Here is a 16706-nt window from a genome sequence, read left to right as displayed (position 1 = left end):
TTTCCATGCATTTTTACTTTCCTCTGAGTTGCGACGATACAGATTATATAATAAATTGTAACTCAGTGGCCATAAAACTTTGAGACATTTTTTTCTTCTACGGAATAACTAATCAGAATAATGACCTCTTTTCATGATTGTGAGTAGAACAAGTATACAAATATCCTCAATTAAAAAAGTAAAACAGACAAAATAAAAATCTGCGCCTCAAATAAACAAATTTTTTTTTCACCAAAATTTGCTATCGTAGGTACCTATATATGTAGGTTACTCTCAATAACTCTCATTGACCCCTAAGTGATAAAATCCTCTCAATCAAAACATTGATAAACTTACCTAAGGTAAATATAAAATTACAACACTGCCATTAGTCATCATTTTATTATCATTGTAATAAAACACCTCGATTGAATCAGAATACAGTAAATAATACATTACTGATTACTTTAATTGCGAAAAATAATTGGCCATAAATAATTTATAATAACGAAGAGCTCGTTGCAAATTGGGCGATATGGTTTAGTAATAGAGTGTATTGTTATTCGAAATGACCTTTGAAGATGATCGTAGGCGTGGTCAAATAATTGTTATGTCGGTTTATAAAACTTTGTAATAATTGGTGACTTTCTCAATGCTTAGTCGCAGTACGGTCGACGTTTAGTCGCGGCGACCCAAATGGGGACGATTGGTAACAGGCACAAATGGTCACAGAAGTGACAGAAGTGTGCACTACGCGTGCACACATTGTTACCGTTTGGCGACTACTTTCCCAAAATCATTCGTTCATTTCATTCTTTTCAAATGGCGACTGTCAGAGACGTCAAAGTAAAAAAGAAATAAAATCATTTGACATTAAAATGTAATGGCGTAAGAATTTGTCTAAATTTATCAACGCGCCATCAATTTACCTCAGTTTAACCAGTAATAATATTATTGACTACTCGGTGTTTGCGTGTTATGTATATTGATTGGTGAAGTTTTAGTGCTCTGGTGCATATACTATACTGAAATAATAAAAATAATGCCTAGAAAACCAATAAAGTTGTTAAAATATGGATTAAGACGGTAATATTCCATGTAAAAAACAGTCGCCAAACGGTCACCAAACGGTCAACAAACGGTCGCAAAATGGTCGCAGCGTACACGCGTGACCGAAAGCAGAATGGCTTCTTGTATTCATTTTTTTCAGGTATCCTCAAACTTTATAAACAATTAAATATGCCGTCGTACTCAGTTGCCCTCACTAAAGAAGATTAAAAAAAATTGTAACGTGCGTACCGAGCTGCTGGGTTGTAAAGGATCGGGGATCATATTATTATGGTCTTCTATAGAGCAACTAGTATTGTGCGGCATTTCACAATTGACACTTGTTGAAGTAGTCTTCATTAATATTACTATCAACATTCATTTCAGCGATCTGTACTTCTTTTGTCAAGATTTTTGTATAGATAAGTGTCTACAAATTTGTAATGTTAAAGAGACATAAATAAAACGTAGTAGAGTAAATAATGTGTTTTTTTTGTAACCCAAACAAAATACTTGTAGATACGAGTGCGGAAAAGAGGAAAATCGATACGAGTAGCAATAAATTAATACACGAACGAAGGGAGTGTTTTAAATCGACACGAGTTGTGAATGTCCTTTTCGCACGTGTATCGTACGACGATTTTCAGTACCTAAATCTAAGCTAAGAGTTTCGACCAGACAAGAAATGAATCATTGCTTGATTTGCTCGCACTACTGCGTTAAAAAAAGCAGCATCTGTACTGAAAAAAACTATCATTGCGCAACAGAAATTCTATTAATATCACAGTAAATACTCTATTTCATTTGATTCCTACTTTTATTGTGTAAAGCAACACTACACTTCATTTTTATCAATAAGAATTAAAAATTATATATTTAATACATTAAGTAACTATAAAGTGCTTATCTATTTGTATTATCATTCTGCACTTTTCTTAACTTTCCCACATTTCTATAAAATGTCGAAGAGTGCTTAAATGGTCGTCGTCGTTTATTATTATTTAATTCGCTCATATTGAAATGATTCAAAGCAACCAGTCCACAACTTCACAAGACAGTTTGAGAAACCTTTCAGATTGTCATTTGCGGATACAGTGGTTTAGGAGCAGTTCGGTAATCAGACCTACACATGTGTGTACAAATTCTGTCAATGTCACTGTCAGAAACCGTTCTGACAGTGACAATGACAGCCACAAATTCGTCCACATGTTGTTACCGTTATGTGTGCAAACGTCGACTAATAAAGTGTCGTTAAAAGTCATTCTGACAGTGACATTGACAGCCACAAATTCGTACACATTTTGTTACCGTAACGAGTGCACACGACGACTACATTTTGTTATTGTATCATTACCACGCGTTATGTCACATTTGACAGTTAGTTACTGATTTGAAGATTTTGCGACTGAAATGGTTGTATGGGCTGATATTTATATTGTTAGGATGGAGACATTGTTGTTGTTATTTTAGTGAAATAGTTTTCAAACTCATTTTTATACAAAGTAACAGCACATTGTAATATAGCGACGCACTACCTGAATAACAGCCTAATATAATAGAAGTTTTATAATATTAGACACAAGTTGCGAAAAAAAAGACTAAAGCTCTGTGCGGATGCTACTCTGCGAGACAATTTAGAGGAAGGTCACGGGTGTACTCTACAAGCGCCAGTTCGCGAAGTTGGCTACGTTCCATAGGTTGCAATGCTTGGGATCTTGGGCATTTTGCTACTAGGTACTTATTATTTATCAATTTATTGGAAACTAGGCATATTTACTAACAACGGAAGTAACCTTATACAATATTCATTTGACAAAATTTAAAAAACACAGGCATTTCATTCAATGTAACGATGTATATGTTCCTCGATAATTACGGGAGCAATTATCTATAATTGATTACATTTGCAAAATATAAGGTCAACATCCTAATAAATGGTTACTGTTAAAACTGTGCTCGATAATTGAAAGTCACAAGGTTCCTAAGTAACGTGTTCTATAATACATATACAAATATGTAAAGTTGTTTTGTATCGGATTATTATAAGTAATGTACAGATTCAACTTACCTACATCTAATTCGCACTTAATCTAATAAAATGCAGGCGTTATATACTTTTATCCTTTCAGATATGTAACCGGTGTGAAAACCTGTCTAAAATGTGTAATCAGGTACACATTAAAATCTCTTAAAAATGTATATTCGACTCAATTCTGTCTGAGATATTTCTAGTATCAGATGAGATTAGAAGAACCACCATAATGTATAAAATTGTTCAATACCGACACAAAATTATTATAGACTAATGTAAAATAAAGTAGTCATCCAACCAGAAACATACAAGTCAAGTATCCAGGGCAGAAACATATAAATTACTATTTTCGCGGAATTGTCGGCAACTTCTGACAACATCAAATTCGAGATGAATATGTCCGTAATAAACGACATAATACGACTACTTAGATAGGTACCCGTAGGTACTGCGTACTCGTTTTTGTATTTTGGTCTAATTGTGGTAAATTTACATTATATTGCGATAAAAATAGTATTATTTAAGTGTGATGTAAGAAAATAAACGATCTAGTCGGTATAATGTTACTAAAACAGCTCCAAAATATATAAAGTAAATAGTTTACATTTAAGAAAAATTGATGCTAATAATTGCTAATGACTATTCATTTTATTTGTTTGCAAATTCTTGTAACAACATAACACTCCGTAAAATAATCACTTGTATTAAATTACCTATAAAAACTTCCACCCCGACGAATTATCCAATTTATCCCACACGTTATTACCCGTCATAGCTTAAAGGTCAAGAAATATGATACTCAAACATATGAGCAATCAAGGATGATGTACGAGGATACACAAGTTTATCCCGTAGCATAAATCCCTTCATGGTCCCCAAGCGAAAGCACTTTGACCATGACTTTTAAAGTAGAGTGAACGGTCTCGTGCAGGAACTTCGTAAGTTATTCTCGATGTAACATACAGAGAAGCTGTATTACTTGTTTGTAGGTAATTATGTAGACTGTTTACGTTACGTTTACAACAACTATTGTTTACTACAACTATGTACAACAACGTCGATCTTTACTTTGTGTTTTATGAATGAATAGCTAGTAGGAATGTGTAGTACATATGCTATACACATACATATATGTGTAGGTGTACAATGAGTATGTACATAGGTAAAATTAGCGGTTCTTAACACGCTAATGCCTAATAGATGATATCCTTCTGTCACATTTATTGACAATGACTCAAGATTGAAAGTTGGGTCATTGTGCCGATCACTTGCACATATTCTCTAGAAACTTATACAAAATGTAAAATTAAATAATAGAATCCATTTATATTTTCTATATGATTTTAAGCAAAACACTTTTTCTATTTGTCAAGTCGTTGGAAAACAACAGCCAAATTTAACTAATATCTAGTATATAAACTGGCCTATTATTTATTACTTCTGTAAATTAATTTAAGTTTTGTTTTGACAAATCAGACATATAAATCATATAATCTACACAAATCAAATCCGCTGAAAACGGCGTGCGCCGCGTGCGCAACTTTCTTGGGCACGCACGCGACGGTTTCACCCTCAGACGATGACTCCGCGATCATAATGATTAACAAGAGTAATTGGATGTTGCTGTAAAACACGGGTATATTACCTGTCATGTGTAATTCCTTTATAATTAACATATATCATACTTGTTGTATCGAACTTTTATAGCATTCAGTTACGACTAAACTGTAACTGCTTTTGACAGAGTAGGTAATTATTACATAATAATAAAACATTACGGCTTTTGTAGTGAAATTGTATATTTCTGGATTCTACTCAGCATGAGCGCCTCATGCTGAGTAGAATCCAGAACAAATTTATCTTAAATATCAGGAAGGTGGCAGTCTACATGATGTTATTATGACCTGTTGCAAGGCTGCCGCCATTATGTACTCGTAGGTAGGTAGGCACTAAAGATTCGGTTCGGGGAAGTTTAAACAACATGAAAACTTATAAAACCTAACAAAACATTTGTACACATTTTTTTAAGTCACACACTAGTCGAACGCGATAAAATATTTTTTTTAACGTTTTTTCCAATATTTCAGCCAGTAAAATGTATACAAAACGCGAGAATTTGAATAGTTATAAAATATTTGTTTACAAACATGTATACCCTTTTAGACACTTTTATACATAATAAATATAATACATGTCTGATAATTTATGTCTACCACGTTGATATGGTTTGATAAGTAAAAGTGCATTTCATCTTACACTTGACTACTGAAACAAAAACTGCATCAACATGGCATCAACAAGGAAATGAGTTGATAATGCATGCATGGCTCGACAAAGCGGCAGCACTCGATTGTCAACGGAAGGCGCGTGCGACTCATTTGCATATTGATATGCGCAGAGGCTTCTCCGATCGCTCAATAGTTGTCGAATGTTGCTCATTACTTATCACAAAGTTTTTGACATATATTCATACGTTCTTTGAATTTAGGCGGTGAGTAGCGGTTTAATAGTTTGTGGAATCTGTTGTGGTATAGAAAATTGGAAAACTTTCTGCCAAAATCAAAGTAGTTAATAAAACAAATGGTAGAGTAATATAATGTAATGTAGATAGTAGATACATGGCGGCTGAATTGTTTCCAAAAGACAACTTGTGATCTGACTACAATTTTAAATAGATATTATTTATTACCTACAAGTAGACAAAACAAACATGCTTCTTCTGCAATAAGTGGGTCTCTAATTTAATACAACCATGAAATGCCTATTTTATTATTCCTACTCAGTAAACAGTCAATTCCGTAACCTGTTATTGTGGTAGGTATTAGGTTCATTGTGTAAGATGTCATCACAAAAGATCGTAACCATAAACATTTCACATCTACCCATCTACTCTGTTAGTTTTACGATCGCATATGTTATATTCTAGTTTCCTAGTAATTGTAATAAACTAACACAAAAAATTGTACCGTCAAGTCAGTACTTAGTTACTTAAGTATATTGCTTGTTGTAGTGTAGGTACATATTCTATTTTCACATTACCGTTGCATAATTTTAACTTTATTATGTTATTGATTACTAATTGATTATACTTCTGTTGACCGGATATCTGCCGTGAATACCTTTTTGATTTTAAGCTTTCCGTGCAAAAATCAGTAAGATAATACCTAATAATCTAAAATCTCTGATCTAATAATCTGATAATCTGAAATCTTCTCGAGGCTGAGGCGTAGGGTTAGAGCCGGTGTAGCTTTATTTGACGTTCATATGCGCATTGTAATATGCCTACTTGAAAAATAAATATTTCATTTTAATTTTTTTAATCATTGTTTATAACCGTGAATCATTCATACACATACTAATTGATTGATAATAAGCATAGGCAAAGGTTTTGAAACTAAGTTGATATCTACATTAGACTTATATTGACCGGGGTATAGACCGTGATTACCTTTTTGATTTTTGTCGAGCTCCCGATATTTCGACGCAGTTGCATGCATCATGATCACGGGAAACCGTTGTTTTCCGTGATCATGACAAAAATCAAAAAGGTAATCACGGTCTATATCCCGGTCAATATAAGTCTAATGAAAATAACCGTGAATCATTCAAAACTCTTAAGTTGATATCTAGTCTAGGTACATAAGGTACATTACTCTTAAGTCAATCGTAGTCTATAAAACATTACCTGCGGATACATATGATTAGAAAGTATAGGTTAGGCATTTCATAAATATCAATAATAACTAATAACAGATATTTATATCCGACATACACTAACCTTTCTAAATAGAAACTGAAGATACGAATATGCAAAGATCGAGCAGTATCTCATCACGGTATCTCGACGACACATTTCTCCAGACAATGCGTAGTGTCGACACTAGTGTCGTGTGTCGACACTAGACCTTTGAGATTATCTTGTTAGAGTCCCGAGAGAAATGTCGGGTTGGGTAAGAGGAAGCGGCAAAGGTCGCGAAGACGCTATTGTTGGCCAAATTTATTTGCCCGGTGTCAAAGGGCATTCTAGATGGCAATAAGTAACGTATTCATATACTTGTTACCAACCAGATGGGAATAACACGGAATGTTGCTTATACAAACTAAAAGCATCACAGCTACAATGTTTATTCACGCATAATAAATAAAAGTGTTGTCTAAATATTCTTAGTATTGATTTATGTTAGAGAATTAAATGTTAGGTCAGACTGATTATGCGTCATTTTCTTTGCCACCACTACTGAGTAGGTAAATATATGGAATTAAGACATTTACGAGTATCAACCCTTGCGTCGGCGGGGCAATCAAAATCGTTGCAAACTTATTTTGGTCTGACTCTAGCTTATTATACTCTACTAATTAGCCTGGTTACAAATGTCACTAACATTTTCTTTTCATTTCAGTTGTGATCTTGGTGCCTGTGAAGCGGTTTCAAATAAACTCTTGGGTAAGTCCAAAGTTCAGAACGTAATACATAATTGTTTGTATTTACTAATTTATTTACTTATGCAATAATGACTTAATGTGACTTAGAATGCAAGTGGCTTTGTAACTAGATTATAATAGGTACGCGTAACTGGTTGAACAATTGTTCCCATCCTTATTACTCCACATCTTTCTAAATGAGATGGATAGAAATTAAGACATTTAAAGTTTTTTGTTTACATTTTTTTTTTTACTTTGACATCAGGTTATCAACAGGTACTAAAATATCTAGTAGAGTCACCGGCAATTTGTTTTGCGGCCTTCTTTTTGTACAATGTGATTGCCGGTGACTGTACCAGTAAACTTTATCTAATGCAGTCGCGAAACCAAAGTGTGGGTATCCAAACAATCGACATTGTTTAATATGATAGCAATAGCACAGTATAATAAAGAGTACTATCGTACAGTATGGCCACTCCCGCTCCCCGCTGAAAGTGCTGCCCAACCCCCTCTCGGTTACCTCACAGTTACCACCTGTCAAAAACACGAACAGTCTACCTGTCATATTTCACTCATACAAGCATAGTACGCGTTCACCTACACGAGCTAAGACTGTATGCTAGGAATGCGCCTTTTCAATATATTTGATCGCCAGTGTCCGAGGTGTGACAATAGCGAAACTTTTTTAGAAAATATTTAAAAACCCCCAGACTAGCTGTCATCATCATAGCATAGGCCTCTCTTCTAATACGCCACATGTCCTGGTGATGCTGATCTAGTCATCAATTCGTGACTTGCAATTTTCCAAATGTTCACACGCCTAGTAGTAGTATAACACTATCTAGTAGTATGTCAACGTATATAAATCCTGGAACCTATGCTTCGGAACAATCGAACCTAAAACAAATTGCAATGAACTCATCAACTTCATCTAGTGCTGAATGGTCGGGTAAGAGCGCCTTACACAACTAATACAGCATCATTAATAGTTATTTACATAAGCATGCAACAATAGGATCATGGGAATGGCTCTGGCCGTTTTTAGTGTTGCGAGTGCCAGGTGGATTTCGTGTTACTGTTATGTCTAAATTAGTTAGATTTGTGATAATCTATTTTGTAAACGAATGCTTCTGTTTAGGCAGTAGGTAAGCATTGCCACCAATTATATACATAGTTCAAAATTCAAAGCAAGAAAATGCTTGAATTATTAGTAGGTACCTATTTAATCTCGTAAACCTAGAGTCAATTTATGTTTTCTGATTTGGAACTTATACTATCGATTACTTACGTGACTCTAATCTAATATTTACCTACCTACGCGGGACAATGAGTCATACTACATAATATATATGTAATGTGACATGTACCGGAATAAGCAACAAAATGTCAGTTTCAAGTGCGTAGTGCGTGGTGTCTAGACACATGACATTTATTTTATCACACGAATAACGTTATCCATTAATAAAATCGGTCACACAAGATATCTCCATGATTCATAAAACTTGATTCAACAATGTAACAACAAATAACTATGTCATTTTTCTTACGTATTTCGTGATGTTGCTAACTGTTATGTATCAATTATAATACAAAAAAATAATGTTAAATTAGTTGGTAGGTTGCCAAGTTCTCTCGAATTTTTGCTACGCGCTACGACCGTAGCCGGCAACATGGGGGGAACTCGTACATGTATGTAGCGAAAAACGACTACGTGTAGAATGCCTGCCTAGGGGAAGGGAATATTGGAGCTAACCGACAAGATACGTCAAATATTAGTTATTGGGATACTACAAATTGGATCAGCAATATTAGTTTCAGAAACTATCAAAAAATGGTCACTTTTGACACTGACATTTCCTATCTAGAAAAATAGCACCGTGTGTAAAATAGACTCCGCAATCTAAAAAGTGGTAGGTAAGATACGTCCACAATGTCAGTGAGTTGTAATTAATGGATCAACAATCACTCAAGCGGTCATCAAGTATCAACTATACAGTACATTCGGCGGCCAACCTAGCTCAGAGCTAGACTTAAATACCAAATGAAACTTTGAAATTGGAGCAATTGCGACATTGTCGGTACTTTATTGAGCAGAATACCCTGAGACGACTACTTGATTTGTTTATGTACAGGTTAACTTTTATTTCATGTACCAACCTGTACCTACAAAACTTTATATTGTATAATGACGTGACTAATAACTCTAATAAGTTAGAAAATGATTAGTATTTTATTTTAAAAAATATGAATACATATGTAATAACTCAGCTTTCAGACAAAAAAAAAACTAAATCTAAATCGGTTCATCCGTTCGGCAGCCATGATGCCACAGACAGACACACACACAGACAGACACAGACAGACAGACAGACAGACAGACAGACAGACAGACAGACAGACAGACAGACACGTCAAACTTATAACACCCCGTCGTTTTTGCGTCGGGGGTTAATAGTTATTTGTTTTACAAGGGGGCAAAGTTGTTGTTTAACCGCACGTGCCAATATTGAAGCCCGAGCAAGCGAAAGACTCCAATATTGAACCGCGAGCGTAGCGAGTGGTTCAAAAAGTGGAATCTTGAGCGTTGCGAGGGTTTCAAGGCACGAAGGTTAAACAAACTTTGCCGCCTAGTAAAACACAAATTTTTTCACCACACTAACACGAACAAAATACTGACTATAAAACATCAAAATCAAATCTATCAATTTGTTCAATATTTATAATTCAAAATCATCATTTATAAGTAATTTCTACCAGCCAGCTCAATATATCAAGTTGAAATTTGTATGAAACTACTTTGCACTCTTGTGGATAAAATGCAATTTTGCTAGCTGTTTTCGAATAGCAAAGTAAGTTTTGACGACCGGTCTGGCGCAGTCGGTAGTGACCCTGCCTGCTACGCCGCGGTCCCGGGTTCGAATCCCGGTAAGGGCATTTATTTGTGTGATGAGCACAGATATTTGGTCCTGAGTCATGGATGTTTTCTATATATATAAGTACCTATTTATATATTACCTCTATATATATATCGTTGTCTGAGTACCCACAACACAAGCCTTCTTGAGCTTACCGTGGGCCTCAGTCAATCTGTGTAAGATTGTCCTATAATATTAATTTATTAATTTATTATTTATTATTTTGGGGCAATGCTACTGATCGTGAATTGGTTTTCATGAGTCAAAAGAAATGCTTAAGATCGTTATGCGGTATTATGTACATTCATGGATTCGTGTAAACCCCATTTTATAGAACTAAAAATACTCACAGTCCCTTGTTTATACGTGTATGAAATAGCAACTTATGTTAAAAGTAATATAAATCAATTTACGAAATTCAATAGCCTACGTCACCAGGGAAAAATTAATTATAAGCTATCTAGAACCGCCTGTGTATCTAAAAGTATAATTGGTATGGCGCCTAGAATATACAATAAATTACCATTAAGCATCTTACAATACAACTTGAAAATATAAAAGAATTTAAATCTACACTGTATAACTGTTTAGCGGCTAAGGCATACTATAGTATTAAAGAGTATCTTAATGATGTATAATAATAATTTAATAAAGTAGCTGATAAGTAATATAAGTATGCATGCGATGCACACAACATTTTATAAATATTTGCATGTCTTTGTGACAAAACATGTAGCTCTATAAATTGAATATGCATGACCTTTTGTACCATGTTTTAGCAAATAAATGACTGATTCTGATTCTGATTATTATTAAGCCTTTATCAGTGGGTGTGGTGAAAAAATATCTACATCATTCCTTACATAATGTGGTCGTTGCACAAATTACCTACACTAAATAAAGTAGTAGTAGTAGTAGTAGTAAACACTTTATTGTACAGAACAAATTACATGTACAGAGAATAATTATAACGGTTATGTACAAAGGCGAGCTTATCCCTTTAAGGGATCTCTTCCAGCTAACCTAAATAAATACACCCTCTAAAACTAATGCGCAATGGTAGTCACGGCAATTGTTTTTTTTAAGAATTAATTTCTCAATGTTGCACCAATTTTAAATAATAACGTTTATTAAACATTTAACATCAATATTGCAGTCATTGACCGTTTTAAATATATTTTTTATAATTTTGCTGCGTTATCACAAATTGATATTTCCTTTAATTAATCTATTTTAGAATCTATAAATATTACCCGTATCAAAATAGCATAACATCAGGGCAAATTATAAACACAATAGATGTTTTGAGCTATACCTATTAGATTTTTCAGATTGTTTTTTTACTGCTCGGTGGGTAGGTATTAGTGCGTTTTCACAATATCCGATTCGATATCGGATGTCGGACCGATATCCCATACATTACCGGCGCCATCTTGGATTTTTTCTATTGAAATCCTTCCGACATCCGATATCGGATCGGATAATGTGAAAACGGTCTTAGGGTAAGTTACATCAAGGACGAATTTCATTTCAAACCCCTACACCTTTTGAAAGACCTATGTTGGATATCCAACGACTCCATCACGAACCACTCAATAGATTCATCCCCAGCAGCATGCAGTTTATTACTTTCCATTAAAATCCTTCCGACATCCGATATTCGGATCGGATAATGTGAAAACGGCCTTACGTGTGCACCCTGGCAGGCATTAGTATGGTCGAGCGATGAACGATGTTGATGTTTTATCTTATCATTTATCGGGCGACCATACTTGCCTCCCTGATACGTAGCATAAAGTTTCCCAAATGTTCAAAATCAATATTACTGCAATTGATCACTTGAAATATTGGTTTTATGCAGTTGCTGCAATATCACAAATTAAGATTTACTTCAATAAAACCTTTTGATATAACCGGTATATTTATTTTGTAACATTACAGGTAATTATAAATACAATGTCACGGCAATTGTTTTTTTTAAGAATTAATTTCTCAATGTTGCACCAATTTTAAATAATAACGTTTATTAAACATTTAACATCAATATTGCAGTCATTGACCGTTTTAAATATATTTTTTATAATTTTGCTGCGTTATCACAAATTGATATTTCCTTTAATGAATCTATTTTAGAATCTATAAATATTACCCGTATCAAAATAGCATAACATCAGGGCAAATTATAAACACAATAGATGTTTTGAGCTATACCTATTAGATTTTTCAGATTGTTTTTTTACTGCTCGGTGGGTAGGTATTAGTGCGTTTTCACAATATCCGATCCGATATCGGATGTCGGACCGATATCCCATACATTACCGGCGCCATCTTGGATTTTTTCTATTGAAATCCTTCCGACATCCGATATCGGATCGGATAATGTGAAAACGGTCTTAGGGTAAGTTACATCAAGGACGAATTTCATTTCAAACCCCTACACCTTTTGAAAGACCTATGTTGGATATCCAACGACTCCATCACGAACCACTCAATAGATTCATCCCCAGCATGCAGTTTACTTTCCATTAAAATCCTTCCGACATCCGATATTCGGATCGGATAATGTGAAAACGGCCTTAGTGACCGGCGACACCAGAGCGTCGCGTGTCTCGGGGCGCGCAACGGGCGTCCGCGCCACGCCGCCTCAGTGTAATTCAAAAAACGTCTCCTCAGTACATTTTGTATAGGAAGGACGTAAGGCAGCGTTCCCACTTATGCGTCGCGTGTCTCGGGGCGCGCAAAGGGCGTCCGCGCCACGCCACCTGAGTGTAATTCAAAAAGCGTCTCCTCAGTACATTTTGTATAGGAAGGACGTAAGGCGCGCCGCCAAGCGGCGCGGCGCGCGCCCCGCCGCCGCCACGCCACCTGGGGCGCGTCTTACGTCTTTCCTATACAAAATGTACTGAGGAGGCGTTTTTTGAATTACACTGAAGCGGCGTGGCGCGGACGCCCGTTGCGCGCCCCGAGACACGCGACGCTCTGGTGTGGCCGGTCACTAAGACGCGCCCCCGGTTGCGTGGCGGCGGCGTGGCGCGCGCCGCGCCGCTTGGCGGCGCGCCTTACGTCCTTCCTATACAAAATGTACTGAGGAGACGCTTTTTGAATTACACTCAGGTGGCGTGGCGCCGACGTCCGTTGCGCGCCCCGAGACACGCGACGCTCTGATGTGGCCGGTGCCTTACGTGTGCACCCTGGCAGGCATTAGTATGGTCGAGCGATGAACGATGTTGATGTTTTATCTTATCATTTATCGGGCGACCATACTTGCCTCCCTGATACGTAGCGGCGTGTGCATCAGTGGGTTCGGGCCAAGCCACGTACATACCACATAATATTGTATCGTCACTACTTTAAAAAAAAACTTGTATCTTCGTCTGTCAATGAAAAGAAAATCGTATTAAGTATGTATGGAATGCATATAGACTTACTGTGTTTTAACTTTGAGAAGCAGGGTGAGATACGAGATTTTTTCAAAGTAGTGACGATATATTATATTGTGGAACTGGTAAAGCTAGGAACATATTATGGGTCTCGACCGCGGACGCGATCTGGATAATGATTATACACTGAATTGTGCAAACTATCGATTGTCGGTCATGCACGTGCAATCGCAGACGTCCGCGCAATATATTCCTAGCTTCATTGTGTGATAGCGTTCCCTTAAGGGCCACTTGTACCACCCGCTTAACTCAAGGTTAGTGGACTGTCAAATTCCATATAAAATGGTGGGTTAACCTCGGATTTTCGGTGGTGCAAGTGACCCTTACTGTCATTTAGGTTCAGGTTCCCAATAGTTGGTACTCTTATAAGATGGTGAAGGGTACCGTTTAGGCCTGGCTAATCAGAACAACAACAGCGTTTCCAATAGGATTTATTAAGACAACACAGAGCTATACACAAGTTTAGACGTTTAGAATCTGAATTTATATTTTCGTTAGTCAGACACACAAACACTGCTTATTCAACAACAACTACGAACAATATATTTAATCTTATAATTAAATCTTAAAACCCTAAAGACTAAAACTAACACAAGCAGGTTATAACTAAATATAAAAACCCCCTCAGATCCCCTGCCTCCGGCATAGACCCAAGAATGCTTGCGGCGTTTCCCCTTTGCACCGCCAGACTCAACCTCTGAGCAAAGAAGGAACCCGCTATTTGGTCCCCCCAGACACCTGTAAGGCGTTCCGACACCTTTTTAATAAAATTTTTGGACAAGTTTAGAAAAATAGTCTTTATGTATTAATGTGGTCTAGTAACACTAATGCCATAGGTGAGTGGTATATCTTGTACACTGTCTTTGCTTACACTGAACTGCACTTTCACTATTTGACGCGATGGTAGCGGGTGTACCAAAGACAGTATTATAGTTGAGATTTTATTTGTTGAATTTATTTAGTCTTAACATTAACAACTCTTTCTCTAAGGCCCACATGCCCTCTCCTGTTCTTCGATGGCCCATTGTTGGTTTTTATTTGCATATTATTCCCATAATCACAGGACACGGCAAGGAAGTGAAGAAGTGGCAGCATGGGCACACATTGGGCAGACACAATAACATCTCTGACAAAGACCACTGCAGGCTAGCATGCACCGGGCCCAGGATTGAGTGGCGTGAAGAGCACTGGTAAAGAATGGCCTCATTCGTCATGTCCCTCAGCCACAAGGATACAACAAAGAAGAGAATTATTCTTCTAAAATTTACTTCTGCAGCTCATTAATTTCCATTTTCGACTCTGCTACTTTTTCAACCGGCCGCTTACATTTTGGTTTACCTATAACAAAGTAATGTTTTAGAATAGTACTGCATAAAAACAAAAAAAAAATTGTTCACAAATTTTTCTAAGTCCTTTTGCTATACTCTGACCGTGTATAATAATACATTTATTGAGAAACAAATGTCAGTGTTTATCATATAAAAAAATGCCCTCACCATGATTTGAGCCTGAAGCCTTAATTAAGCACAGGGTCACTAGTCACTACACTGCCGAGACATGTCATATTAACAAATAACAACCGCTACATGAAGCAGAATATTTTCTTGTTCTCAATGAGGCCGGCTGCCTTAAGACCATATTGTCACAGTCTTAACATGCTTCCCTCAAATCCTCAATCATTCTGTGAATCCACCGCAAAATAGAAGAGGTAGTTTGATTAACAATATTATATTAATTAAACCTGAAGTTTGGCAATATGCGTACAATTCATACTAGAAGAAAGAATATGTTTCATACGTACATAAGGTATTCTTTGGAGGACAAACAGGTGTTTTTTTTAGCTTAAGAATAGTGAAAAAACCAATTATGTACAATAATATAAATTGTAAATAATGTCAAAGAAAAGATTCTGACATTATTTCAGTGTTGCCAGGTCCAATTTGAATAAAATCAGAAGACACGTGTCCTAAAAATCAGGAGACATAAATAATTCGTCACTACTTTAAAAAAAAACTCATATCTTCGTCTATCAATGAAAAGAAAATTGTAGTAAGTATGTATGGAATGCATATAGACTTACTGCGTTTTAACTTTGAGGAACAGCGTGAGATACGAAATTTTTTAAAAGTAGTGACGAATTGGCTCGAAAGTCATAGATTGATAAAGCCTGAGAGCCTAATAAAGAGAGAAATATAATATGAGAACTATTCTTCATACTAAACTGCAATGTCACCCCATACATCAGAATAAACAGCGCCCTCTTGACAATAATAGTCATATATTTCTGGTCAGGCTTTAGTATTATTATTCGATAACTTTATTTTCACAATTATTTGCAACATTTACATTAATAAAATTATTTAAAGAAAATTATGGCCAAGCAAATACTGTCGTTTAAAAAAGGCGCCTAATTCAAATTTTCTATGGCACAATAAACCTTCGCCCATGTTTCAAATTTGGCGCTTATTTTAGTATTTCGTAGTCAACTAGGAATCCTTATAGTTTCGCCATATTTGTCTGTCTGTCTGTCCATCCGCCTGTCCGTCCTGGACTGGAAACCGCTGAAATTTGCTTTTGCTGAGATGCAAAAATAAAAAGTGGAAAAAATAAATAATAATATAATATAATAAGTTTTATTAGGGTTCGGTTGCAATCTGTCATTTTTACCAGTAAAAGATAGGGTCTAAATAGCCATGAAAAAATAATGCCATGACATGAGGTGGGGTCCGTAGCCGTACCCTTCCATTCGATCTTGAAAGTCATTTTTTTTAGTTTTTCGTAAATAACTCGTAAACGGTGGCCCACAACAAAAAAATATGTTGAACAAAAACTATCTACATAAAATTTCCTACAAGAAAGGTTGTGTACGTT

General features: G+C 36.0%; 1 protein-coding gene and 1 long non-coding RNA gene across 3 annotated transcripts in view; one reads left to right on the top strand and one right to left on the bottom strand.

Annotated features, from left to right (window-relative positions):
- LOC125238999 overlaps window positions 1-16706 on the top strand; it is a 118315-nt gene that overhangs the window by 14299 nt on the left and 87310 nt on the right. For both annotated transcript variants that reach the window (XM_048147525.1, XM_048146823.1), the window contains exon 2: window positions 7459-7502. The gene's annotated coding sequence lies outside the window, so the exon portion shown is untranslated. The remainder of the gene's footprint in view (window positions 1-7458; window positions 7503-16706) is intronic.
- Window positions 14251-15523, bottom strand: LOC125240343. Its single transcript, XR_007178641.1, has 2 exons — window positions 15332-15523; window positions 14251-15173 (listed from the first exon to the last, which is right to left on the bottom strand). It is a non-coding gene; the product is annotated as an uncharacterized LOC125240343 (long non-coding RNA).

Source organism: Leguminivora glycinivorella, chromosome 1 (assembly GCF_023078275.1).
Source record: "Leguminivora glycinivorella isolate SPB_JAAS2020 chromosome 1, LegGlyc_1.1, whole genome shotgun sequence".
Classification (NCBI taxonomy): domain Eukaryota; kingdom Metazoa; phylum Arthropoda; class Insecta; order Lepidoptera; family Tortricidae; genus Leguminivora; species Leguminivora glycinivorella.
Note: the sequence above shows the minus strand (reverse complement) of the source record. Positions and strands in the feature narration are given on the sequence as shown.